Consider the following 6,175-nt stretch of genomic DNA (forward strand, 5'->3'; position numbering starts at 1 on the left):
ATGAAAACTGCCTACTGATTTGGAGATGTCACTGACTCAATTCTGCTATCTGGATTTCCAGATCCTAGAACTAACCTGGGTTGTACCCCTCTCAACCTTGTTTATCAAGTGTTACTTTGATTCTGTGTGAACTTCATTATATCTCAATAAACTCATTTTGGGATTGTACTGCCCAGTTTCTGTTGCTTGCAAGCTTATAACACTAGCTAGTACATCCAAATGACATATTCAATTATTCTATAGACCAGTTAATACTGAACTTCATATACCTCAAGTCACAAGTACAGCCTTCTGTTAGTCACAAAAGAGAGTGATTAGAAAGGATTCAAACAGGGGCTGGCACTGTGGTGTAGTCGGCTAAGCCTCAGCCTGCAGTGCCGGTATCCCATATGGATGTCGGTTCCTGTCCCCGCTTCTCCTCTTCCAATCCAGGTCTCTGCTATGGCCTGGGAAAACAGTGAAAGATGGTCCAAGTGCCTGGGCCCCTGCACCCGCATGGGAGACCTGGAAGAATCTCCTGGTTCCTCCCTTCAGACAAGCCCAGCTTCAACGATTGTGGCCATCTGGGGAGTGAACCAGCAGATGGAAGACCTTTCTCTCTGTCTCTTCCTCTCTCTCTCTGTAACTCTACCTTTCAAATAAATAAATAAAATCTTAAAAAGAAAAGGAAGGGCTCAAAGAAACTTGACAATGACTACATGACCATTTAACAAAAAAAGATAGTACATTGAAAATGTCTCCTAATCTCTGTACAAATTTCATTAATAGAAGTGAGAATTAGATCAAGAATCAGAAGACCTTATTGCTAGATTTAGCTCAAGATCATAAAGAAAGTGTGATGTGGGAGAAGTTACCTCTTGTCTCTGAGCATACTTCGTATATGAAAAATGAAAGGAGGAAGTATCTTTGAAACTTTTGCTCGTTGAGTTTCTGAGATTTGAAATAGAGAAGATATGCTTTGGAAATACTGAAGAATTGGAGAGACATATTTTGAGACCTCTTTCTCCTGAAAACAAAGACATTTTCTTGTATGGATTGGTAATTGCAGATGAGTTCTACCTAATGCCTTAAAGTAGCAATCCTACACTGAGCAAGTTACAGAGGATCCAGAACCCCGCTCATGCCTAGAATGATCTTACTATTTAAAGGAAAGCTTCAAAGGTCAGGATTCTGTCAGCTGACCAAAACTTAGTTATGAACCAACCCCAAAGAGGTCAGCAATAAATGTAATTTAATTCTTACCTAAGTTTTAGATCAGCTGAGACTTTCAAAGGAATTTATGTTGAAGTAAAATTTCTCACAAAGCTTACTGGATTATTTTGTTGGCAACTGTTCAAGTTGTGTAGTTTCAGCTCTCAGATATATCACAAACTAGGAACAAAAACGCATCTGTCACATAAAACAATTTGTGTTGTGAGATGCATTTATCTTTTCATCTTATATCCTCACACTATACTTCTCTAACCTCCAAAATTCACCGAAATCTAAAGTTTCCTAAAACTACTTTCCTGCTTCTGCTTAGTCTCTTCTTTTGCAGCTTAATGACATCATTTTCCAGCCCTGTGGTCAGAAGCCCTGGGCTGAGCAAAGGGGTCAATGCATATCGTAAAAGGCTGAAATGTGAAAGGATCCTGATCAATTCTCTCCAGAGCTAAGTTAATTAGAAGGAGTGAAGATACCAAAGTGATAGAAAAAGTCTATTTCTTCGAAGTCTCATGAAAACATATACACATATGCTTGTAAGAGATGAGAAATACTAAAGTACACATTCCTATATTAACATAGTATTTCTTTCAAAAATTTCTTCAGAACACATTTTTCCCGAATCTTTAATTTTTCTGACTTTATCAGTTAATAATAAGGTGAAATGAAATAGATAAAAGCCAGAAGCACAACTTTGGGGCTTTATAATATCTCTTTGGCTCTGATACTGAACAAGGCACTGTTATAAGTTCTATTTAAATCACATATTTAATTCACACTGTCCATTAAAAGAGATGATTATTATTGCCATTTCCCCATAAGACAATTGCAGCTAAAGGTATAGAGTACTGTGCCCAAGGTCACACAGACAGAGAGTGGCAGCGCTCAGAGTCTCTTCTAGGCCTCCTACTTAAGGTTCACTATTTTTAACTACTTTGCATATTAATAACTACAAGGTAAATCTTAAGGAAAAAGAAAATGGGTTGTGGTTTCTTGAAGACACTGAAATATTAACTGCATATAATACCAAAGAGGAAAAAAGTTTTTCCCTCTTAATCGGCACTGCTAGAAATTTTGGTCTGAGACAACTGATGTCTTGTCATGAGCCACTAGCATGATTGTGCACTTGATTCAATAGTCTGGATCTTCCTGGAGATATGCTTTAGTGGCGTGGTGGGAGGTCATCATCCCTAATGTTGGTTTCTCATCATTTAGAAGCAAAATCTAGACTAGTGACCAAGGAAAATACCTCCTTGGACAGCACCTGCCTTTGGCTTTGATCAGAAATTGCATCCATAAAAGGATCCATCTGTGCAGCTTCCTCGGGAGGGGTCACATATTTATCTCCAGAGAATTTGACACAAGCCATTTGTCAGCCATGGTCACACGTGCTTGCTATTACCAAGCTTTATCCTTTTAGTCAAAGTAGTAATTCCTCGTTTTAAGAGTGCAACTGTGGGGTGCCAGGTGTTGATATTTTAGAAACAAACAGCAGTAGGGACAGCTGGGGTGGCAGATTTCAATGTTTTCCAGCCAAGTTGGTGACAGTAGACCATGCCAGAGGAAATTAGTTTCAGATAGTAACTCTGTGCATCTCTACAGTAACGTGTGATTTGTGATGACTTCCTCGAGGGCTCCTCCTGGCATTTACCTTCGTTCTGAGGCAAAGAATTTCAAAGCTGACTGTGTTGAGGAGGCACTTCATATCCAGAATACTGTCAAAAGATCCTTCAGAATTTCCTGTGCTTTCCACACCAGCCTCTCAACCAACCATTGTGTCTGTTCTCTTCACGATCATTCATCAGTACATCTAGTTTCATGTCAAGTCAAATTCAGCGTGTATTTACTTTCACCTTTCCTAGTAGGTCTGCATTTTTTCTAGCCTCACAAGCACTGGTTATGGCATACGTATTACTGTTTCAGGTGATAATCCTCTGTAGACTCCAATTTAATAAAGGGAGAAGTAATTGAATGAGATTTCTAGGGAATCTGTTTCTCAGGTGAAAGCAGGCTGTGCTAATGAAAATCAGTCATCCAGATTCTTTGAAAGGTAGTAACCCTCACATGAAGTAAAATTCAGTTCAGTACAGGATTAATGAGGAATTACTTTGATATTGGAATAACTGAGGGTAGTAGTTTTGGAAAATGCGGTGTCTACACTGGTACTTAACTTCTTTGAGAATCTCAAGAAGGCTGTGCACCTTTTCCCACAATAAAAGGGCAAATATACTCAAATTTTAAAATATATTTTCAGGTTTTCATGGACCCAGCAAAGGCTTTGCCACGTATGCTCTAGATCAGCACTAAGAGAACTTTCTATGATTAAGAGTTCATATCTGCACTATCCAATGTGGTAGTCATTAGCTATGAAACATTTACAATATGGGAGGTGCAAATGAGGAACTGAATTTTAATTTAATTTAAAGAGTCACACGTGGTTGAAACTCACCATATTCTCAAGCTAGCTTTGGATTAGGTGTTGACAGACATCAAATTAAGAACTCATTTCACAAAGCTTGATTTTAAAGACACAACTTGAGATGTAATTCATATACTATACAACTTGCCCATTGAAAGTGTATAATTTAATTGTGTTAAGTGTTGGGTCTCAGAAAATGATATAATTCCCAGTGTTGGATCTCAGAAAATGATACCCAAAGACTGGTACATGGATACACTGAGAGGCCTTAGAAGCTGCCTCAGATCAAGGTCCCTCTGACCTTTCCTTGTTTCTCACTCCTGGGGCATGAGGCGCTATCTGCAAAGTTCCCTTGTCTACCCAACCAGATCTGCCAAAAGAGGGACACAGACTTCTTACAAAATTCCATTAACTGGAGAAGATTAAACTTCTATCACAGGAAGGAAACAGGAAACCAGGAGAGCAGAAAGAAACTTTGTCCCAAGGCACTGCCTATTATTCTAGGCATAGACATCTACCCAAAAAATATCTCCTGTCCCTCTGAAACTACCTACGTTCCCTCTTCTCCCTTATGAAGAGGCTACCTAAAATTCAATTGTCTTTCTCTTCGAGTTTCATACTTTGTGTATGGTTCCTATGTTTCTGCATCTTAGTAAATTTCTGTGCTCATTTCCTGTTAGCCTGCACACTGTCAATGTTATCTTGTAGACGGAAATGACTGAAAGTTCAGAGGAAAAGTTTGAACTTCATTGTTAACAGTTATACAACCATCAACATAATCAATCTTACAACATTTTTATTTCCCAAAATGTAACAGTCATTCCTCATTTCCCCTCAGTATCCTGTAGCCCACAATAAAAACAAATCTGCTTTGTTCTCTATGGATTTATCTACTTTTAACATTCAATATAAATGGAATCATGTGGTTCTTTGTGACTGGCTTCTTCACATCTCTTTGAAGTTTTAAAGGTTTATCTATGAGATAATATCAATGATACTGATCATGATATAGCAGTACTTGAATCCTTCACTTTATTGAATAGTTTTCCATTACAAGAATATACTACAGTTTGTCCAGCTGATGGACACTGGAGTTTCTACTTTTTGGCTATAATGAATAATGATGCTTTGAATATTCATGGACAAATATTTGTATGGCTGTATGTTTCAAATTTTCGTTGACATATCTAAGAACGGAATTGCTGGGTCATATGGTAACCTATCTGTAACGTTTTGAGGAACAGCCAATTGTTTTTCTAAATGGATACAGGATTTTATTTTTCCACCATTAAGACATAGGGGTTCCTATTTCTCCACATCCTTACCAGTACTGTTATTATATATGTTTGTATTTTAAATGTCTTAGTGGAGGGTGAAGTGTTATCTTACGTGATTTGGGCATATATTTCCCTAATGGCTAATGCTGAGAATCTTTTCATTTGTTTATGGGCTACTTGTCTATCTTCTTTGGAAAACTGGCTGTTTAAATTCTTTGTTGGGGCTGGTTCTGTGGTGTACCAGGTAATGCACTGTCTGCAGTGCCGGCATTCCATACGGGCACTGGTTTGGGTCCTAGCTGCTCCACTTCCAATCCAGCTCCCTGCTAATGCACCTGAAAAAGCAGTGGAAGATGGTCCAAGTGCTTAGGTCCCTGAACCCATGTAGGGGACCCAGAAGAGGCTCCTGGCTCCTAGCTTTGGACCAGCCCAGCTCTAGCCATTGAGGCCATTTCAGGGAGTGAACCAGCGGAGGAAGACCTCTCTCTCTGCCTCAACCTTTTTGTAACTCTGCCTTTCAAATAAATAAATAGATAAATCTTTTAAAAATAAATCCTTTGTCAGTTTTTATTGCATTGTGCTTTATAGCATTATAACAGTTCTTTACTGTTTATTTATTGGAAAGGTAGAGAGATTGAGAGAGACCTTCTACACACTGGTTCACTCCCCAAATGATGGCAATAGCCAAGGCTAGACCAGGCAGAAGCCAGGACACTGGAACTCAAACTGAATCTCTCATGGAGTGGCAGGATCTCAAGTACTTTAACTGTCATTGCTGCTTCCCAGGGTGCACATTAAAAGTAAGCTGGAATCATAAGTAGAGCAGGGACTCAAACCCAGGCACTCTGATACAGGATGTAGCATCTTAAGTGGTGTCTTAACCACTGTGCCAAAGAGCCACCCCTCTGTATATTCTGGAAAACTCCTTTATCCTATATGTATATTAAATATATATATATATATATATAATACTTGCAAATATATACTTTCACTCTCTGAATTGCCTTCATATTTTCTTAAGGGTGCCCTTTAAAAAAAAAGGTTTTAATTTGAATGAAGTCTAGTTTATCTATTTTTGTAAATCATTATCTGATCCAAGCCCATTAAGATTTACCTCTATGTTTTCTAACAGTTTTATAGATTTACTTCTTACATTTTAGTCTACAATATATCTTGAGTTTTTTACATATGGTATGTAGCTTCATTCTTTTGCATGTTGATATCCAATTGTGAAGCATTCTTCTTAGAAAGACTGTTTTTGCTGTTCAGTTGTCTT

Source organism: Lepus europaeus, chromosome 9, assembly GCF_033115175.1.
Source record: "Lepus europaeus isolate LE1 chromosome 9, mLepTim1.pri, whole genome shotgun sequence".
NCBI lineage: Eukaryota > Metazoa > Chordata > Mammalia > Lagomorpha > Leporidae > Lepus > Lepus europaeus.